At 33.4% G+C, this 23927-nt stretch overlaps 1 protein-coding gene and 1 long non-coding RNA gene across 3 annotated transcripts in view; both read left to right on the forward strand.

Moving 5' to 3' along the window:
- Positions 1-3637: 3637 nt before the first annotated feature.
- On the forward strand, positions 3638-17423 carry LOC111512749 (uncharacterized). Its single transcript, XR_002723116.2, has 2 exons — positions 3638-4127; positions 12840-17423. It is a non-coding gene; the product is annotated as an uncharacterized lncRNA (long non-coding RNA).
- A 4308-nt stretch (positions 17424-21731) lies between these two features.
- LOC111508186 (uncharacterized) overlaps positions 21732-23927 on the forward strand; it is a 58494-nt gene continuing 56298 nt past the window's right edge. The window contains exons 1-2 of one of the 2 annotated variants that reach the window (XM_074171855.1): positions 21732-21866; positions 22586-23046. The gene's annotated coding sequence lies outside the window, so the exon portion shown is untranslated. The remainder of the gene's footprint in view (positions 21867-22585; positions 23047-23927) is intronic. The other variant, XM_074171856.1, reaches the window with a different exon arrangement.

Consider the following 23927-nt stretch of genomic DNA (forward strand, 5'->3'; position numbering starts at 1 on the left):
ATGCAAATCCGAGTTCGGAGCTTTCATCGCATCTGGAGCAGTAAACCATATTTCAACATAAAATAATATATCTTCAGTTGATTTCTGATAAAATCGAGGATATCATTCTTCTTTTGGCTCAATATATCTTCAATATCGTCATCTTCTGTACTAATTTTATACACGGATGTATCAATAAAATTTTATCCCAATTGTCTCAAAATATTTCAAAAATTAATACTTTGGGACTTTTCGTAACTGGCCAAGCAATTTCTGCGATATTTCGTGATATCAATTCCGAAGACATTGTAATGGCGACAAGCGAGATACAATATATCACGACCAATTTATTTTCAGTAATGTACTTCATCATCACTTGAGAGAAGAAGAGAAGTTCTTTCAAAATTATTTTTCTTTCGAAACTTAGATAACGTTATCAAGATAGAAACATTTCGACAAACTTGAAAGAGAAAAGCTTTTTGGTTTTATTCTTTTCTATTATCATACAAGAAAATTGTGGGAAACTGAAGAAAAGAAAAAACAATTAGGTTCAGAATAAATTAATAACAAAGATGTATAGATCATACACAGCTAGAAGATTCTTTCAAATACAAAGTGGAAAAAGAAACCCCTTCAAAATAACCCCACTTTCGCTTGAACATTGAATTCCTGGCAAGAAACTATTCTCATCTGAACACTGAATTACGTGAAAAATACTTTTTTGATCTTATCTCTGATCTTCAACATTTCTTATGGAGATAAAATATGTATCATTACCCGAAAATCTACAAAATCAGTTCAATATTCCTCTTGAAGATGATCACTTGGTATCGAGGTGTTAAAATGTTGGAATGAAACTCTAGTAATATTCAAAAAAAACTACCCATCGTAATGAATGATCTTTCATGTATTACGCTGTGTAGTTTTCCTGTTTGAATTCCATAACGAATGCTTGGAGAACAGACTGAATCGAATAAAATGTTTTTCGTGACATTCAATGAAATTTGTAAGTAGTTGCTTTGAAAGGAGTTTTGGGGGCTTTTGGGGCTTTGTTTTTTAGCTCGCATATTATCCGGTACGGGATAATCTGCGAAACTATTGATATTGAAAGGAGCTTTGGGGGCTTTTGGAGCTTTGTTTTTCAGCTCTTATCTAAAATAAACAAGATCTACATATCTTTGTTAAAAGGTAATTTTGAATCAAATTGCTTCCTTTATTTCTTCGGAAGTTTCTCACATTTTGCATCACGTAGAAAAGAAAAAAGACGGCATAGAAAATGTAGGCATGCCCTAAATCAAATGAGAATTTAGTTGAGCTTAAAAGAAAGGTAGGTTCAAATTGGCGGACTGTGATGGATATCATATATTACAGATATATTTCATATTTTGGTATTACACGGCGTATTACAAAGTGAGCCAAATTCTGAAAAGGCAAGATATAAGGATAGTATTCACAGAGAACAATCGAATTTCCACTATTCTATGAACACCTGAAGACACGATGCCTAATGAACGGTCAAACCAATAGAAGAGTCTCCAACAGAGTCTATGAATATGAGTTTGCTGTTCGTAAATCAGATACAGTTCATTTCTCTTCAAACATATTCATGAAACAGGCCACACAATAATCCACCGAAAAAAATTCTCCGGGCCAGGATAATTTGCGAAACTATTGATACTGAAAAAATGCAGACAAAGTGCGAAAGCAACTCCACAAACAAATACTTCGGGGTGGAAGTCGGAATGATAAATAAATATCTTCCGAAGAAGTGCATATGACATGTTTAGGTGAAAACACCGTACTCTTGCCTCTCATGTAAACCTACGACTTTGTGAGTACGTGTGAGAGATACCTACTTGAAAAACAAAAACTTACCCAAGCTAATTCCACGCAGAAAGCTAAAGTAAAACCATCAGGCACCTGTGCAACGTCTTCCATTTGGAAAATTTGTTGCAGATTTTAAAAACAGAAAAAGTAACTTCCTATATATGAAAAACAGAAATTCATTTGGTCGGGACGACCACCGGTAGATCAGTTTTGAAGTACCTGCTCCTCGTCAGTACCTGGAGGATCATTTCAAATGAGAGTCATGTCTATAATGATATTTTCACCTCAACATAAGCTTGTCATATGCACCTCTTCGGAAGATATTTATCATTCTGACTCCCACCTCGGAGTATATGTTTGTGGAGTTGTTTCTGGAATTTGTCTGCAGGTGGCGCAATGGTACATCCTACTGAATCACCTGCAGATAGAGTTGGAAATAATTTTGTCTATTCGGGATACTCAGACGGTTCACTCCGTCAGAAATGACGTCTGAGTGAGTGACTGACGAAGGAATACAATATTCATTAGAAAATGTCCTTATAGAATGAAATTATTACAAATAAAAAGTGGTAAAAAACATGTGAAGTTTCGATTCTCATTTTACATTTGTTTTCTTGAAACATTTCTTATTGGTGTTTTAAGGCTCTTATTTTTATTCAATACTGTCTCCATAGTATTATTGTGTATTGGTATTATTATAACATTATGTGTATTATTATACCATCTATTTATCCATCACATCATCCGTCTATCCGCCCATCCATCTCTCCATCCATTCGAACTGGCGGAGATCTCTAAAATTGGCTAAAAGGTACTGCTCCTCAAGTGACCCTTTTGTTCTGTGATGTGTCATGGTATGATAACCCGTGCGTTCCACTAAGCGCTCAAAACGATCGAAATGCTCCGTTCCACATAACGACAGCGGTTGTTGTCGCGGCGAAAACGTCACTAATGACATTCATTTTTACTTTCGCTCTCGGCTAGCTCACAGCGACCCATCTGAAGATGTGGGTCTTGACCCACATTTGAATTCAAAGCTTGAATTTTTTGTTTGATATAGCTATAACAGTTCCATAAGTTTCTACTATGAAAAAGTTACTGTGATGGCGAAACATGTCACGATATATTTTTGAAAATAAAGTTTATGAAGATCAATTCGGTAGGTGTAGTTTATGAAAGTAAAACTTAAAGATAGCGACAAGACAAATCACCGATGGTGCTCTTGCGAAAACAGGTGTGCAATTTGACATGACATTTTCAAAATCTACATTGTAAGATGTGATAGAAAATCATGCACCTAAAATGACTTTTGAATTCTTCATCTGAATAACGATGAATCACATTCTATAATCAATAATACGAGGCCTACATTTCGATTACATTCAAACTTAATTTGTTTGATAATTTCAATAATTGCATTATACTAATTTTTTATAAAACGCCAAGAGGAACGTATTAAATATTATTTGGGCGTGACGTCACTTTCACATTAATTTCACCTACCTATCACACATCTTGGCCACTGCGTCGCAGCAAGTGACAAACCAAATTCCAAAATTTTCGTCTAATAATATGCAACACGTAAAACATCTGACGTTTAGTGCATGAGAGACGTAAATGCCAAAACGTACATCTCGTCATCTTTTTTTGAGTTATTGGAGTCGATATTCTCTCTTCAATGGTCAGTCCATATTTATTTTTACGTCACTGTAGACAAACAACATATATGTATTCAAAACACTGCCTCCTGATTTCGATTTTTCTTTTTCTCGTTCAACAAATTATCGATTTTTTTCATGGCCCTGTTGAAAGCCGATGAATAAAGGTAAAGGAAAGGTTTCATGATTTCATGTGCGAGTTAGTCATAGGATAAAAAAGGAACACTGGTAAATGTAGAATCTTGTCTGTAACCCTGCAATGGAAATTTAAATTTATTGTTATTTGATGTTGGATTGGAAGTAATTGACTTTAGGGAAACTCAATAATGGCCAGTAGTGCTAACGAATATAGAAGCACAATCCAGAGAGAGGTCGAATATGTTGATGATGTTTGTCCAACAAATACTTAAAATATGAATTCAAATTTGAAATGATGGTTGAATGTGTGGTTTACAATTATACTAGCAAATTTAAAGTGAGGGTGGCATAGGTGTTCTTTCTCATAATCTCAAATCTGAGAAGTGTGTGGAAGTAGGAAGAAGAGGTCCACAATGTGAGAATGTGAGGAGTGTACCAATTTCAATAGTCCAGCAGACTTCAGCCCAAAAGGTTTCAGATCCAGTTATAACTGTCGAGACCAAAAAGAGTTGGGTGTTATACAAGGTAAAAATATGATTTGAAACTTGTTGCTCTTGCACTAGGTAACACACCTGTTCATTTGAGATTCACCTTTAGAATTATTTATGGTCAATCGAGAATTATTATATCTAAAGTTACACAGTGTAAGAGTTCATGATTTAACATATGACTGAATTGTATTTTCTCAACAAATAGTACCCAAATAATAATGATCAATTCAGAAAGTTGAACTATCTAATTGGGTGTACTTCAAGGATTGATTCTGGAATCATTTTTTCATTCTCTTTCATTGATATTGACAACCCTTTCACAATTCAAAAATATAGATTTGGGCTACTGTATCAACACTGCTGTCTTAGGTGATATAAAGAAATGAAAACTTTTTGCCTAAAATATCACCTTAGCCCCAAATGTAGCCCAGAGGGAGTGACTACTCATTACAAAATGATTGGCGTGAAGTTATCCACAGATTTCTGGCCACACATGCCGACGTAGAGATAAATAAAAATCTGTGGTTGGGATACAAAATTAATAGCACCCGTACTGATATCTGTGGCTGGAAATACCTATTCACTATAGGTTGAACGTGAAATTATTAAGACTATTTGGTGTTCAACATTTTTCTAGAGTCTTGAGTAGATTGAGGCGTTGATAATCCTTTTCTCATCAACAATACAGATTCAGGAAAAAATTAAAATTGAAAATATTAGACTTACTTTCCAATACCCTATATAGAAATGATATCCGATGATGTGCGTCAATCAAAATCACACAACTTCCATAGTTTCTTGGGAAGATCAACTTGGTGATGACAGTTTTCTTGTCATCTAAACAGATTTCGAAAAAGAAATTGTTGAAACAATCAGACTCATTTTTTGAGATTCCTTGTATTCATGAAAACCACACAACTCTTATAGAATTTTGAATAGATCAACACAGTGAAAATCGTTATCTTGTTACCCATACAGATTTCGAAAATAAAATTGTTGAAACGATCAGACCAACTTTTTAAACCCCTTGAAGAATTGAAACCAGATAATGTGCGTGCATAAAAATCGCATGAGTCTTATGGAATCTTGGGTAGATTGACGTAGTGATAACGATTTTCTTGTCACCCGAACAGATTTCGAAAACAAAAATGTTGAAACAATCAGACTCATTTTTTGAGATTCCTTGTAGAATTGGAACCAGAAGATGTGCGTTCATGAAAATTACACAACTGTTATAGAATCTTAGGTAGATCGATATAGTGAAAACCGTTTTCTTGTCACCCATACAGATTTCGAGAAAAAAATTGTTGCAATAATCAGACTCACTTTTTAAAACACCTTGTAGAATTGTAAATAGAAGATGTGCGTTCATGAAAATCATACAACTGTTATAGAATCTTGGGTAGATCGATAAAGTGAAAACTGTTTTCTTGTCCCCCATACAGATTTCGAGAAAAAAATTTTGAAACAATCAGACTCACTTTTTAAAACACCTTGTAAAATTGGAACTAGAAGATGTGCGTTCATGAAAATTACACAAATGTTATAGAATTTTGGGTAGATCGATATAGTGTAAACCGTTTTCTTGTCACCCATACAGATTTCCAGGAAAAAATATTGACACGATCAGACTCACTTTTTAAAACACCTTGTAAAATTGGAACTAGAAGGTGTGCGTTCTTGAAAATTACACAACTGTTATAGAATCTTAGGTAGATCGATATGGTGTAAACCGTTTTCTTGTCACCCATACAGATTTCGAGAAAAAAATTGTTGCAACAATTGATTCACTTTTTAAAACACCTTGTAGAATTGTAAATAGAAGATGTGCGTTCATGAAAATTACACAACTGTTATAGAATCTTGGGTAGATCGATATGGTGTAAATCGTTTTCTTGTCACCCATACAGATTTCGAGAAAAAAAATTGTTGCAACAATCAGACTCACTTTTTAAAACACCTTGTAGAATTGTAAATAGAAGATGTGCGTTCATGAATATTACACAACTGTTATAAAATCTTGGGTAGATCCATAAAGTGTAAATCGTTTTCTTGTCACCCATACAGATTTCGAGAAAAAAAATTGTTGCAACAATCAGACTCACTTTTTAAAACACCTTGTAGAATTGTAAATAGAAGATGTGCGTTCATGAAAATTACACAACTGTTATAGAATCTTGGGTAGATCTATATAGTGTGAACTGTTTTCTTGTCACCCATTCAGATTTCCAGAAAAAAATATTGAAACAATCAGACTCACTTTTTAAAACACCTTGTAAAATTGGAACTAGAAGATGTGCGTTCATGAAAATCACAAAACTGTTATAGAATCTTGGGTAGATCGATAAAGTGAAAACCGTTTTCTTGTCACCCATACAGATTTCGAGAAAAAAATTGTTGCAACAATCAGGCTCACTTTTTGAAACACCTTGTAAAATTGGAACTAGAAGATGTGCGTTCATGGAAATTATACAACTGTTATAAAATCTTGGATAGATCAATACAGTGGAAACCGTTTTCTTGTCACCCATACAGATTTCAAGAGAAAAATTGTTGCAACAATCAGACTCACTTTTTAAAACACCTTGTAGAATTGGAACCAGAAGAAGTGCATTCATGAAAATTACACAACTGTTATAGAATCTAGGGTAGATTGATATAGTGGAAACCGTTTTCTTGTCACCCATACAGATTTCGATAAAAAAAATTGTTGCATCAGACTCATATTTTGAGTCTGTAAATCTGTGTGGGTAACAAGAAAACGATTTTCACTATATCAATCTATCAAGATCCTATAACAGTTGTGTGATTTTCATGAACGCACATCTCCAGGTTCCAATTCTACAAGGTGTTTTAATAAGTGAGTCTGATTGTTGCAACCATTTTTTTCTCGAAATCTGTATGGGTGACAAGAAAACGGTTTACACCATATCGATCTACCTAAGATTCTCTAACAGTTGTGTAATTTTCATGAACGCACATCTTCTATTTACAATTCCACAAGGTGTTTTAAAAAGTAAGTCTGATTGTTTAAATATTTTTTTCTGGAAATCTGTGTGGGTGACAAGAAAACGGTTTACACCATATCGATCTACCCAAGATTCTCTAACAGTTGTAAAATTTTCATGAACGCACATCTTCTATTTACAATTCTACAAGGTGTTTTAAAAAGTAAGTCTGATTGTTTCAATATTTTTTTCTGGAAATCTGTGTGGGTGACAAGAAAACGGTTTACACTATATCGATCTACTCAAGATTCTATAACAGTTGTGTAAGTTTCATGAACGCACATCTTCTATTTACAATTTTACAAGGTGTTTTAAAAAGTGAGTCTGATTGTTGCAACAATTTTTTTATCGAAATCTGTATGGGTGACAAGAAAACAGTTTTCACTATATCGATCTATCCAAGATTCTATAACAGTTGTGTAATTTTCATGAACGCACATTCTCTATTTACAATTTTACAAGGTGTTTTAAAAAGTGAGTCTGATTGTTGCAACAATTTTTTATCGAAATCTGTATGGGTGACAAGAAAACAGTTTTCACTATATCGATCTATCCAAGATTCTATAACAGTTGTGTAATTTTCATGAACGCACATCTTCTATTTACAATTCTACAAGGTGTTTTAAAAAGTGAGTCTGATTGTTGCAACCATTTTTTTCTCGAAATCTGTATGGGTGACAAGAAAACGGTTTACACCATATCAATCTACCCAAGATTCTATAACAGTTGTGTGAGTTTCATGAACGCACATCTTCTATTTACAATTCTACAAGGTGTTTTAAAAAGTGAGTCTGATTGTTGCAACCATTTTTTTCTCGAAATCTGTATGGGTGACAAGAAAACGGTTCACACCATATCGATCTACCCAAGATTCTCTAACAGTTGTGTAATTTTCATGAACGCACATCTTCTAGTTCCAATTTTCCAAGGTGTTCTAAAAAGTGAGTCTGATTGTTTCAATATTTTTTCCTGGAAATCTGTATGGGTGACAAGAAAACAGTTTCCACTATATCGATCTACCCAAGATTCTATAACGTTTGTGTAATTTTCATGAACGCACATCTTCTATTTCCAATTCTACAAGGTGCTTTAAAAAGTGAGTCTGATTGTGTCAATATTTTTTCCTGGAAATCTGTGTGGGTGACAAGAAAACGGTTTAAACTATATCGATCTACCGGAAAATCTTCAACAGTTGTGTGATTTTCATGAACACACATCATTTGCTTCCAATTCTACAAGGTGCTTTAAAAAAGTGAATCTGATTGTTGCAACAATTTTTTTCTCGAAATCTGTATGGGTGACAAGAAAAGAGTTTTCACTTCATCGATCTATCCAAGATTCTATAACAGTTGTGTGATTTTCATGAACGCACATCTTCTATTTACAATTCTACAAGGTGTTTTAAAAAGTGAGTCTGATTATTGCAGCAATTTTTTCTCGAAATCTGTATGGGTGACAAGAAAACAGTTTTCACTTTTTCGATCTACCCAAGATTCTATAACAGTTGTGTAATTTTCATGAACGCACATCTTCTAGTTCCAATTCTACAAGGTGTTTTAAAAAGTGAGTCTGATTGTTTCATTATTTTTTCCTGGAAATCTGTATGGGTAACAAGATAACGGTTTTCACTGTGTTGATCTATTCAAGATTCTATAAGAGTTGTGTGGTTTTCATGAATACAAGGAATCTCAAAAAATGAGTCTGATTGTTTCAACAATTTCTTTTTCGAAATCTGTTTAGATGACAAGAAAACTGTTGTCACCAAGTTGATCTTCTCAAGAAACTATGGAAGTTGTGTGATTTTGATTGACGCACATCATCGGATATCATTTCTATATAGGATATTGGAAAGTAAGTCTAATATTTTCAATTTTATTTTTCACTGAATCTGTATTGTTGATGAGAAAAGGATTATCAACGCCTTAATCTACTCAAGACTATAAAAATGTTGAACACCAAATAGTCTTAATAATTTCACGTTCAACCTATAGTGAATAGGTATTTCCAGCCACAGATATTAGTACGGGTGCTAATAATTTTGTATCCCAACCACAGATTTTTATTTTCCTCTACGTCGGCATGTGTGGCCAGAAATCTGTGGATAACTTCACGCCAATTACAAAATGTACATGTATTGCGGAAATCCCTTATGTTTCCGGTGATTACCTGTAAATTACATGAGATTTCTGGGTATTGATGAGGATTTTCTGAAACCCATACAATTTACCTAAACATCAACAATCACATATTTCAAATTGTGTTAAATGTCAAGTATCTGGGTTTTATGTGAGACAACTAAACACATTTTGATTATATTCTAAAAAAAATCCCAAAAAAACTTATTTTTTTCACATTTTGATGATTGTTTTCCAATTTTGTATTTGTTCAATCACAGTAAATGAAATGTGTTACAAAAGTTGCAAAATCATGGTATATGATTTTAAAACACCTGAAAATGGTACAAAGCCTTTTACCGAGAAAATACAGCTTTTTGTCGTAAAGGCCATGATATTTCCTCTTACGAATACGCCGTCTACAGGATCGACAGAAAACAATTCACAAACATCAAGGATAAATGAGGCTTCCAGAAGCATCCATTACCAAGCCAAACTTTGACATCAACATCTCTCACTGCACGGCAACTATCTGGTGTTGGATTACGAGCTTTCGGGTTGTGGAGAGAACGAATCTCGTTTGGCAGTCGATGTAAAAATTTTGCTTTGCAACTTGCAACAGACCGCCTTGGGAAGCCTTGTGTATCCTGATTATTTGTGCATTGATTCTTCCGTTGAACCCATGAAGCATCTTCATAAAGGGACATGTCATCATCTGTATTTTCATGCTTGTCTTTTAAGGACAGTTGAATAGTTCAGCCAGCACCTTTGTAGATCAAAACAGCGGTGTTTGGTGTGCGATGTCTCAGGCTCCAGTTCCATCTGGTTTCCTTGAAGTGAAACTCAGAGACCGAATATCGTTGTGTGGTCGACGTTGAATGAACCATCTTGAAGATTCTTGTTCGTTGATATTAATGTTTTGAGTCTTTGTGGTATTCGTGGATTGAGTCTGCCTAAAAGACATTACCAACATATAGTGCACATTAGTGCTAGCAGAGAGTAATATGCAATTATTCAAGAACAATGAATTATCTGTTCCATAATGGTTGTTCAGAGTTCAACAAACTTCCAGCTTAACTGAAGCTAAGTAATACTTTGTCTAACTTCAGCGCTTGTAAAAAATCTCTAATTTTGGTTTCATATTATTCGTTCAAAATAAATCTTCCTTAATAATATGAAAAAAAGCCTATCAGTTTTTTGTAATGTAAAAAAAAAATCATTCACAAAATGCTCAGCCTATCATTTCAAGATTTATAATCAGAATATTTTTTGTATAATAACGATAAATTGTTGAAGGCAGATAAAATATGGATCATACCAATTTTTTGTTTTGATATCACAGATTGTGGAATGTTACTAAAGCATACGTTTTCAACTAACATTCCCAACAGAGTCAAAAATACCAAATAACATAGAGTACAGAAATTTAATATTTTTTGCTAAATTACTTCCTTGGGTTGCATTTTTGACGCAGTTTTGGGGTACTTCACCCATCAGGACTGGCTCCAAAAATAGAATGATGTTCATTGATGAATATTTCATAAGGTTACATTTTTTAAACATTCAGTGAACATTCTAAGTTACCTTCATGTGCGATATCTGGAACATATTGTTGATAGCTGATTGTGAATAGGGCATATAGATCATTTTGAAGGTTAGTTATAGAATCTAAAAGTTAGTAAAGAATCTAAAAAAAGTACTTTAAAATAGGAAGCCATGCTTCCTATTTTAAAGTACTTTTTTATTATTAAGACTTTAGATTCTAAACTGAGTTTTGTTTATTATCCAAAATTGTGTTACTTCGATTTTCTCTTGAAGATTTGATGTTCTCTGCCAAAGAGACGACTTTCTAATATTTCTTGTTGACTAAACATCTGCTTTTTCGCACAAGCACTACTTGAAGGCAAATTTCTCATTGAAACTTTAGAATACCTTCTTGGTTAGACATCTTTGTTATGCAGGTTGCTTTCACGCTTAGAGTTACGTTACGTGTTGAATATTTAATTCTCCAAGGACCATTGTTATTTTTGCACAATAAATGTGGGGAATTATTTCATAAAACTCTATTCATTATTAACTTTGACATAATCAATTCTCAAAAAATATTTTTTCAAGGATCAGAAAAAACTAACTTCATATCATCAATATACAAAATGATGCACATGCATTAAACATATTTTATATTCTTCATAATGGGATTCAACAGGCAGTAACGCAGCAAGTATTGATTTTTTTTTTCTTTGTTAACCCAAATTTTTTCTCAGAAAGTAGGTTGTATTAGTAGTTGGTCATCTTGTTTTTGTCTCTTTTTCTATAAACAGCCACTACACTTTCTTTGAAGACTTGTGACTATTTTAAGATCTCGGTACTTATGCCATCTACCCAGAAGATTCTCTAGGTTTTAGCTCACCAATGATAATTTTCATCCCAGATGCATATATTGCTGCTAGAAAAAATGAGTTATGACTAGATCTTCTTGGGGCGACAGTGGGGATTCTACTTTATATTATTCATTGAAGTTGAATCTGTTATTATGAACGTTTTGTTGTATTGGTTACTTAAAGCTGTTTTATCTGTTAACAATTTCCACTAAAATCTTTCATTGAATCATTTTTTGTAGGATTAATTTCCTTATTCATTCGCTAAAATTTATTTTGTTACAGTAATAGTTGTGAGCATGTTTTTATAATGAAAATAAGACTGCTTCAAGTAATCATCACGGGGGCTATATTCTCAATAATTTATATGATTTGTTTTTTGTGTCGGCTAACTTTAATAATCCTTCAGTCATCCAGGAAGCCTTTCTGTATTTTTTTTTAATTTTTACATATTGTGTACAATGCTTTATATTTTTGTCAAATATGCATTCAACCCTAATGCTGCTATATCTAAATTGGGGTGCGATATAAACCAAGTTCCAAGAGGCATAACTGATAATGTATTTGAGTTATTTGTGGTCTTTATGTTTTCTTAACCTGATTTCATCACTATTATGATTATTTGAGTTGAGAATTATTTGCAGCGGAATTTACTAGCAGGATTATGAAATCAGTTACTGCAAAAATTTTATATTTGATGATTATAATATGATAGGGGAAGTAGGGGAATTGCCTTGAATTATTTTAGTACTGTTAATGGTAGGAATATACACATACTCGTTAATCATGTTCAGATGATCATTGACATATTAGAATTATCTAAAGTATCGATGTTAATGTCATTACGAAAAACAGAAGAACATGTAGGTATTGGCTAGTTTACTGAATCTTCTGAAGAACACAACTTGGTTGGTGAAACACGCATCGAGAAGTACATTGTAGTTTTGGTGTTTGGTACTTGTTTTGAAGGTATTGTTGTTGCAAGTTGAGTTTTTTGGTTCGTCTAATTGTTCAGTTTTTTATGGAGAATAATTGAGTTCTTAGTATTCCAATATTATTTACAGAAATGACATATCCTATCATTATTAGAGATCTTCTGAAAATCTCTAAATATTTTTGTTGCCACTATTGTGGACATTTAAATTCATACTTTATTTTAATCTATCTCAGTTTCAACAGTCACTGTGATGAATTGGTGAAAAAATAGTAAATCTATTGTCATGATCATGTTCTCAACTTTTTTCAGATCCAGAACTCATCTCTTTTGAAACATCAGCAGAAACAATGATTGGGAAAAAAGAAGAGGCTTTCAATGAAAATATCTCAAAAAACTATATAAAAACAAGTTTGCTGTGGAAAATAATCACACTGTGAAACATGAAAAAATACACTCAACTAGGGAGAAGAGTGAATTATTCAATCTTTAATACTGTTTGAAATCAATTGAAGAGAGCAGATTTCATGAGCAAAACAAAATTTACTTTAAAAATACAAATGAGATAAATGAAAAAAGTAGCTTGAAGAACTATAAAAAACTCAAGAGAAAAATTTCACTGTGAAATCTGCTTGAAACCTTTTATTTGTAGGTCAGATCTTATCATTAACTCAAGAACTCATAGAGAGAAAAAGTTTGATTGTAAAATTTGTTTAAAATCTTTCGTCATAATGGAACTTCAAGAGAACACAATAAAACTCACACTGGATTAAAACCATTTCAATGTAAAATATGTTCAATATCTTATATGCGTAAGGGATATTTTATAATTCACTCAAGAACTCCTACAGGAGAAAAACCGTTTAAATGCAAAAGTTGCTCAAAATCTTTCAGTCAGAGTGGAAATTTGAATAAGTATGAAAGAACTCACACTAAGGAGAAGCCATCAATGTGAAATATGCTTGATTTTTTTCATTTATAGGTCAAATTCAATCATCCACTCAACAACTCATACAGGAAAAAATTTTTTTATTGTAAAATTTGTTCAAAATGTTTCATTGATAATAAAACTTTGAGAGAACATGGAAATTTGTTAAAAATCTTTCAGTCATAATCAAATTTTGATAGAGCATGAAAAAAATTCATAGAGAGAAAACAATTTCAGTCTGAGATCTGCTCAAAATCTTTTATTTGTAAGAGAAATCTTGTAAATCACTCAAAAACTCATACAGGAGAAAATTCATTTAATTGTAAAATTTGTTTGAAAAGTCTTTCAGAGTGGAAATTTGAGTAAGCATGAAAAAAGTCACACTGGCGGGAAACTTTTACAATGTGAAATTCGATCAAAATCTTTTGTTTGTAAAAAATACCTCAAAAGTCACTCAAGAACTCATACAGCAGAAAACCCTTTCAATTGTAAAATTTGTTCAAAATCTTACAGTCATTGTCAAATTTTTGTGAGGGAGATCTGTGAGGGAGATCTTTCAGCTGTCATAGAACTTTCGAGTGGGCATGAAAAAATTCACACCGGGAAAAAACCCATTCAGTGTGAAATTTGTTCGAAATCTTTCAGTAAATATAGTCATTTGAAAAAGCATGAAAAAATACATACTGAAGAAAAAACATTTCAATGTGAATTTTGCCCAAAGTCATGTATTAGAAGTGATCAGATTAAAATTCATGAAAACATTTGCAGTGTAAAATTTGCTCTAAATCAATAATTCAGAGAAATATTTTTAAAACTGTATGAAAAAATTCATGCTGGGAAAAAACTCGTTTAACTGTAAACATTTTTCAAAATTCTTCAACATAAAAAGGTTAGTTACATGAGAACATCATCCTATCCAAAAATAATTTGAATCATTTATTCAATGTCGTTTTTTAAAATTTTTATCTCATTCAATCATAAAAATTGTTTTCACATCCACAGTTCTTTATATGCTTCCACAATGAATCACTATTGCTTCCAGTATGTTCAGATATTTAGGACACTAGTTTAGAAAATGATGATTTTCTACAGTGGCACAAAATATTTGCTCATTTAAATTTTTCTAGTCTCAAAAACTTAATTAGAGGGAAAATGGTAGAAGGCATAGAAAATGTTCAAGTTTCAGAAATTGACTTTTGTGAGCCATGTACAGAAGGAAATATGGCTAAACATTCATTCGGAACAAGGTGTAAAAGTAGACGGCTTCTTGAAATTGTTCATACTGACATTTGTGGTCCCATCACACCATTAGCTCACATTTATTGACGATTTTTCAAATTTTACTGTTGTGTATTTAATTAAAGAAAAAGGTGAACCATATAACAAATTCAATAAATATTTTTTTATGACTAAGTCAATGTTTGGTTTAAGCTGAGGTGTGACAATGGGGGGGGGGGAATGCATTTCTGAAAACATGAGGAACTTTTGCATGGAAAATGGAGTCACTATAGATTATACTATTATAGAAAATGGAAAAGCAGAAAGAAAAAATAGAAGTCTGGTAGAAAGAGCTAAAACTATTATGGTAGAATCAGGGGTTCCAAAAAAGTTATGGGGAGAAACAATTTTATATGCAAATTATGTTATTAATAGGGGGCCAATAGATATAATAAAATGCACACCTGCAGAAATTTGGTTTGACAAAAAGCCAAATGTACATTATTTCAGAATATTTGGAAGCAAAGCTTATAGCTATATTAGAAAAGAAGTAAGGAATAAATTTGATTCAAAAGTAAACAAATGTATAATGATAGGCTGCATGCAAGAACAGGGTATATGTGGGATATAGAGCATCAAAAAATTATAATATCTAGGGATGTTAGGTTTGATGAAAATAATTTCAAGTACAAAAATAGAGTAGAGTTAAAAGTTGAGGAAAATAATTCACAAAAGAATGGTTCAGAAGAAGGGGAGCCTGATGTTTTTATTCAGACTGATGAAAGAGAATTAGAAGAGAACGTGGATTCAAATGATTTAAATGAAATTAAAGATAGTAATAGAGAGAACAAGCGTCAAATAAAACACCACCCTAAATCTAACGATTACGAATTATATATGGCGTTTGATGCAATGAGATTTTTAGATGATCTACCTCAAAGTTTTAATGACTTACAAAATAGGGAGGATAAATATAAATGGGAAAATGCCATGAACAAAGAATTATATTCCATAAACAAAAATAATACTTGGGAAATAGAAACTAAGCCAGAGGATGTTGAAATACTAGACACTAAATGGGTATATACTCTCAAATCAACATAAGAAAAAGAGTTAAACAAATATAAGGCACAAGAGGGGGTTTTAAATTATGATGAGATATATTCGCCAGGATGACCACAATTAGGGTATTATTGAATGTGGGAAACCAATTTGGGTACCATTTCAAACAGGTAGATGTCAAAACTGCTTTTTTAAATGCAAAGTTAGATAATGAAGTTTATATTTACCCACCGAAAGGTTTCAAAATTGATAACGGATATTGAAAATATCCTTGTATGGGCTAAAACAATCTTCAAGATGTTCGAACAATGAAATTAATAATTATTTAAATAAATTGGGGTTCACTAGATCTGAAAATGATTTCTGTCTCTACACCTCAGATGTCAAACATGGAAAATTATATCTACTTCTGTATGTGGACGATATTTTGATTGCTGGAATTGATTTGCAAAGTATAAATTATATAATCGAGAAATTAATGGAGAGATTCGAAATGAAATGCAAAGAACTTAACAATTTTCTAGGTATACCTACAGATGGACTATAATAAGGAACGAGGAATATTGAAGATGAACCAATCTAGCTATATATTCAAAAGATTTTGACAAAATTTAAAATGAGAGCCATTGTAAAGGTTCAAATATAAGTACCAATTGATCCAAAATTAAAAAATATCTCTTTCAAAAAATGATGTTTTGATTGACAACCTGTAAGGCAGTTGATAGGGTGCCTTATGTATTTAATGTAAGGCAGCTGATAGGGTGCATTTGCATTATGTATTTGATGTTAGGTTAGGGACTCCACCTGATATTTCTTTCTCTTTGAACTATTTCAGCAGGTATCAGGATAAATCTAATAATTAAATCTGGTGGTATTTGAAAAGAATTCTTAGATATTTAAGTAAAACTCACAATGTAGGATTGGAGTTCAGGAGAGCTAGTAATATAAATCTAATTTGCTATGTAGATTCAGACTAGGGAAATGACTGTTGATAGAAAATCAGTTACTGGTATTTTATTCAAATTGTTTCGCAACACAATACACTGGGCAACCAAAAAACAAAATTGTTTAACACTCTCAACTACTGAGGCCGAATTGGTTGCATTATGTAGTGCTGTAAGTGAAGGTTTTTGGTTGAAGAAGCTTATGTTAGAATTTAGTATAAATGTTAGTCCTACAACATACTTCGAAGAAAATCAAAGTTTTATAGCACTAGTTAAAAATTCAGGTAATAATCGAAAAGTCAAACATATATTGAAAATATTATTATGGTTGTGAACATTTGAAGAAGAACCACATAGAAATAAAGTATATTGAAACATCTTTACAAGAAGCAGATATTCTCACGAAAGGCTTACCGGGTTGTTCTGTTCTCAAAATTGTGTCACAGAATGGGACTTAGGGATTTTAGCGAGAGTGGGTGTTGGATGTAACGCTAAAAACTCCCTAACTACAAATTAGATACTTGGTAACGCCGAAATGAAGAACTAAGTTAGACATGCTAAGGTTTGTTCTGGTTCTAACATCCGAAAACTGTTTGGAAACAGCGCAAGACATGATGCGTACAAGCAAAAAATGAAATCTCAAACAGTCCGAAATAGTCTCGGACACTTGTTTAAACCAGAACGCTTTTGAAGAGACCACTGTGCCACCTATCGTATATATGAAGAGATGAAGACGAGAAAATACTATTGATCATGTCCATTTTGTTATGAAGCGTATCCTTATAGTCAGTTCAAATGTTATCTAACCTTAATCATCAATTATTCAAATCAAATAAATAAAAAACATCCTAACAAATAGCCCAAAGAAATATCCACATAAATGCGCATGAGCAAAGGGAACAGTTCAGCCTCGAGAGCAAGAACGATTCGAGACGGTTCAAAACAGTTTAGGATCATTTCCCAGTCGAAACCAGAACATGAACAGAGGATTCATCAGTCCGAAACTATCCTCAATAAACCAGAATGCTCTATGTCAACTGCGCATGATCCTGACGTCCTAGAACCTGAATTTCGTAGAACCAGAACAAACCTGTAAAAGAGAGGTTGCAAATAGTCCTATAATAAAATTATAAATGAAATAAGTCTCCTATTATTGAAATATATCAATAAGAAAGAGGAATCAGTGGAATTATTCACAAAACATAAACAAGGTCTGAATAACTGAAGGTATTATAAACTCTATTGATTGAAAAAAATTGTTGTCGAGTTCAAAACTCAAGACAAGTATTTACTAACAATAAGGGAGACAAAATCAAAAAAGTAAAACAAACAGAATGGAATAAAATTAATAGTAAACATTACATGGAATGTTAAACAAATAGGTAGATCCAATAAATCAAACCCTAGAGGTGAAATCATAACTGAGGACTAAGAAAAGGTAATTTCATCAATGATTATTTTGTGAGTGTAGGTGAATCCTATGCTAGACAAGAATAAAAAACCTTTTTCTGAATGAAATAATTTTGTATCTGAAATATTTATTATCATAATCTCCTAACTTTAAACAAATATCTGATGTTGATAGTATATCCTCAGAAAAGAAATATCAGGAAAAATAAACCCCATGACACATCTAAATAATTGAATATTTGAAAGTGGAATCTTTCCCGTGAACTTTAAAAACCATAGTTCTTCCCGTGTTCAGAAAGGTAGATGAAACTGAAATGTGCAATTATAGACCCATTTCCATTACACTGTCAATAGCGAAAACTTGAGAAAAACTATTGAAAAAAGTTGGTGTGTTATTCCGATAAATATAATGTAAATGTAATATAAATAAAATGTAAATATATAATACCTTACTGGAAAGTTTAGGTATACAAGTCAGTAGATGACAGTGAACCTAGCTTATGTGTATTCGTACACTTTTATTATCTCCGAGATAGGGAGACTTTTTGGATCTGTTGCAATTTTGCATATGCCAAAATAACTGGCAGTAAATTCGAAACGAGGTCAAAAAGTGCTTTATGGTTGGTTCATGGTCGAATGGATTCAAAGTACTGCACGTCGTCTTGAGTTTGTTCAGGTTGGAGCCCAGCTCCCTTACCCTTTTGACTGATCTCTGTCGAAGAAGGACAAATGGGTTCATGACTGAGGGTACCACTACCTAGCTGGGGTGGGATGGATGAAAGATCTGTTTATCCTTTAACGGGGGACATGAGACATGAGGGCCTCATTCGACAGAGTGTCGGGGCTTTCTATATCGGGAGGGGTCGTCTACAGCATAATCTATAGCTTCCCTGACTAAAAGATTTTCGTGAGTTTCCGCAACTTCAAAAACTCGTTGATTCCTCGTCTGAATGGACTGCTGAATGGAGGGCAGTTTCAAATCTCTGCGGATGGCTTCATTCCGTACGAACCAAGGAACATTCACAATCATCCTCATTACCTGATTTTGCAATACCTCCAGAATGGAGATATTACATTTCGCCGTTTGTCCCCAGACGCCTGAAGCATACATAATGACAGGCTTGAACATTGTATTGTAGATGGTAATCTTGTTCTTCAAACTCATTTTAGATTTTCTGTTGATCAGAGGGTACAGACTTGCTATTCGACCCTCGATCTTTGAGTTAACACACATAATGTGCGGGTTCCAATTGAGCCTACGGTCTTTCAGAAAGCCGAGGTACTTTACCTGCGCTGCCAGTCAATTTTCCTTCCAGAGATTCTCACTTTTCAGGTCGAAGAAGATAGCAACCTTCCCATGGTTATCGCCTGAGTCTTGTCGGGTTCACTCGGATCTTCCAATTGAGGTACCAGCGTTCGAGGTCGTCCAATGCACGTTGCATATAGTCGACGCCAAACTCCCGACCTATGGAAGACGAGGGGAGAGCTGTGTCATCGGCGTATAGGGATATATTCACACGTTCGGGCCTCGGAAGGTCACTGCATGGTGTAAAGTGAATACAACGTCGGAGAGAGCACGGCCCCCTGTGGCACTCCAGCGAGTATCTCTCTGTTGTCAGACAAAGAGCCCTCTACTCTAACCTGAAATGTTCTGTCTTTCAGGAAAGACCCAATCCACCGGATCAGACCCCGAGGCAGGTCGAACGCGATTAATTTGTGCAGAAGGCCTTCATACCATCCACGGTAGAAGGCCTTCGAGATATCTAACAGTAAAATGTGCACTTTTTTGTTATTATTCAACTCTTGAATGGTGTTTTCGACCAGCCTTAGAGCCTATAACTCAGTGGAGTGTTCTCTCCTGAAGCCAAATTGTGCATCAGGCAGAACATTTCGGTCCTCAACTTCTTCGTTGAGCCTTTGGAGAACAACTCTTTCAGCCAGCTTAGCCGCCGACGAGAGTAGACTGATCGGGCGATCGTTCTGTGGGAACAGCGGGTTCTAACCCTGTTTTGGGATCATGACGACGATCGCATGCTTCCACTTTCTGGGGAAGCGTCTGAGGGTCAACGAACTGTTTATAATCTGCAAAAGGCATTTAACGCAGTTGTTTGGGAGCCTCTTCAATATCTTGTTGGTAATTGTGTCGACCCCCGGAGCTTTCTTGGCCTTTGCGGCCCTGATGTAACTCTTCAGTTCTTCCACCCACAGAAGCTGGAAGGATGTCATCATCGTCATCCTCCCTGAGGATATGGTGAACCCGATCTTCCAACAGCATATCGCGGTCGATGTCGTCATCGTCGTCAACGTTAAGTTGAAACTAACGTTCCATCGTGTCAGCAAAGGCTAACGATTTGTCGGCGGGTGAGTAGCACACTCCGCGCTCTCCGTGAATGGGTGAGGGAGCAGTCTTCTTCCCCCTAAGTTTGCAGCTGAGATAACATTTTAAACATTTCGAAAGTATCAAATTTTAATGTGTGACTGTAATAAAACTAACCACCTTGTGAATGTAATTTCTTATGATAGTGATAATAATCCAAATGCTGTGCAAGATTCTGAAAATTTGACCTTGATACATGGAACATGAGCACATTCAAAAGTAAGGAGAAAACTAATGAATCAAACGTCAAAATACTAATTGATTATTTTGTCAGAGTAATAATATATTTTTTATTACTCTCAGATTATTTTGTTGTGGTGAGAGTGACAAGTTTGGATTTGGGATATTTAAACATGTGATTGTTAAAAAGTACTTCGGCTACTTCTATGTTGTATTGAGAAAAAAAACACAAAAAACTCTCTGAACCAAATAGTGTTTCTAATTGAAGAGTGAAAAACTATGTCAGACTTTACATACCTAGATGAGTAGAATCACACATTATCAACAGCATTTCGTCATAACCATTAAAAAAATATTTACTCAGGTACTTTTCAATATTGAACAGGTCGGTTATATGAACTAGGTTTCTCATTTGGGTGATGAAAACAATGGACTACCTAGGTTGAAACAGGTTTGCACAATTATGAAGAAATGTAAATGATACCTAGTGAACCTAGTGTAAACCAGTGTAAACAAAGTTTAAAACTTTGAAGCTAATAGTTTCAAAAATGAACCCAGGTCTCTTGTTCAACACATTTGAAAAATAAAATAGATGGGAAACAACATTTATCATGAGGAACTGAGTTATCATTGTACATCAACATTTGCATCTATCCATAGGTAACAATACTCAACTAATTATCATAAATATTACTCATATTATCATCCCTTCCTTTGTTTTATTGAATGTGGATGATAGCAGAGTGAGGTGAAGGATATGTAGTAAAATAATTTTATCGTTAGCTCATGGAATTTTCAATGTTAGTAGCCCACTGTGATTTTCATGTTTCTCCGACGATTCATCAGAACTTGACAGTAATCCTTGAAAAAAAATTGTCAGTTTCAATATTCAGTTTGAATATTATGAGCTGAACCAATTAGAAAATGCATGGTCACAGTCAATGGTTTCCAGTTTCCACACTGAAAATAAATGATTAAGCCAATGACACAATCATCCTGTTTCAAAAGTATCGAACAATAATATATTTTTCAGGTAATCGTCAAAAATGATGGTAAGTAGCGATTAGGAACTGGTTATTTTTGGAACTTATCTGAAATACGCTGTATTGTTTCCTCTAACAGAAGAAGAGGTATTTGGTGTTGTATGATTGGCAACCCTTCTTGTCAAATACTATAACCTATAATTTTTTTTTCTGTTCCAATTTTCATTTATAGTTTTGGTTAGTACAAATGAAATAATATTAGAATAAATAAATTTGTTACAGTTCGATACTATATTCGAGAGTTCTCTTTAATTTCGATATCAAGCATAGCCAACATTATAACCTAAAATGCCTCCTATTTTTCAAGTGCAGTGAGTCTATTGGTGACCAAGACTATCAAAAACAAAACATATTAAATAAAATTTGAGTGTGGATGAATAAGATCAAGTAGCGAATTTACTGTAGTTATATAATAAGCCTCAATGGAATCTATCACTTCAGAACAGCTTAGTCAGTATGAAAAAATAATGGAGCAGATCAGCAATGAGCTCAAAAAATCAGATGAACTCAGAAAACAACTAGAAAAAGAAAATGACCGAATCATCCTCTATAACTTAATAAAACAGAGGGTCAGTCAGAAAATGTCCTCAACTAGCCTTAAAATTTTTCATAATATTGTCCTTTACTCTCCTTATATGAAGATGAAATACAAATGGACATTGGAGACCTCTTAACTTGTCAGAACTGTAAATATTATCTAATTGAAGTGTACATCGCAAAAGCACTATTCCAGAAGTTGAAAGATATGAATTGTATTATTAGTATATCTCTGAAAATTGGAGATAAATGCATAAATAAATCTGTGAATATTCCAAAGACATTACCTTTGGTTGAAATTATAATTGTAGATGACAATGTTGTTGAAAGTATTCTAGAAACGTGCATCATTTTTCCAGATGAGCGTTGGATGACCATTAAACTTGAAACAATAAATGTTGATATATCCTACCACTTCCAAAAACCGAACAAGACTAGCTTGAATACCAAAATCAACAAAATTCTACAGCTATCAAAAAGGTACAATGAACTTTTGGATTTCAAATGTTTTAAAGATGAAATGCAGTTGGAATATGAGTTCAGATGCAAGATAGATCCAAGTGAATTTCTAGAAGCCATCTTGAAGAACTCGTATCATAATTTGAGTATTGATCATTTCACAGGGTTGAATACTGATGATTCAAATGATTTTTTAATAGAACTATCACATGGTTCTGGTCGACATGAATTCAGATATGATAAAAACAATAAATTACAGGTGAAAAGTAATTTACAAGATCTTCAAAAATTAAAAGTACACATATATACAGTTTTTCATAAAGAAGCAGTGATACATTGGAAACTAGCAGAACTTACTGAGGTTAGTGACTTTATATTGAACAATTGTCAGTTTATGATTACAACTTTGATCCTGTAGAAAAAAAGTATTCAAAATATATATCCTTTAGTGTTCGGTTATCCAATGATGACATAAATAATTCTAATTCATGAGATATTATCTTCAAAATATCATGTTACTAAATGTTTTTTTCATTTTTTTCACAATATTTGTCCCAAGAAGTTTTTCAGTTTTTATTTACAAAATTTAGCCAAGTCAATTACTGGTGTAACCATCTACAGTGATACAGTGATACCCAGTGATACCCAAAGTAGGTGTCTACCATTGGTTATTCTGTTATTATTGGAGGGACAAAATTGGGAGAAATGAAATTACCAGTAATTTTTTTTTCAATTGAAGCTCCTGTGTATCATATTTTTCTGGAACATGATAAATTTTTAAACAAAAGTTGAGATACTAATGACAGAAAACAAGAAAACAAGTTTTCTCACTGGATCCCATACCAAAAGCATTTGAACTGGTCAGTGATTATAAGGAATAAATTTGTATTTGAACAGGATAGTACCAATACTGAAATTAGAGTCCTTTATAATATACGGTATTGAATTTTCATGGTAAATGCCGAAATATTCAATAACTGCAATTTCTGAAGCCACGTTTTTAATGAAGTTTTTTTGCATTTGTTTTAGGAAAAAGATTCTCATTACTTTGACATTTCCGTTAGAATTCAAAAACAAAATTGTTCATATGCTTGAATGTGGAAGGAATCTAATTCAGAGTATTATTCCTTCACTTTCAAATAGGTACCATTTCCTGAACACTAAATAACATTCAAACGTATCACACATTTCTTTATTAAAAAAATATTTTCCTTCAAATTTGTAACTGATATAAAAAAGCGT

This window comes from Leptinotarsa decemlineata, unplaced genomic scaffold, assembly GCF_025532065.1.
Source record: "Leptinotarsa decemlineata unplaced genomic scaffold, Ldec_3_MD MMD2_tig00000035_RagTag_RagTag, whole genome shotgun sequence".
NCBI lineage: Eukaryota > Metazoa > Arthropoda > Insecta > Coleoptera > Chrysomelidae > Leptinotarsa > Leptinotarsa decemlineata.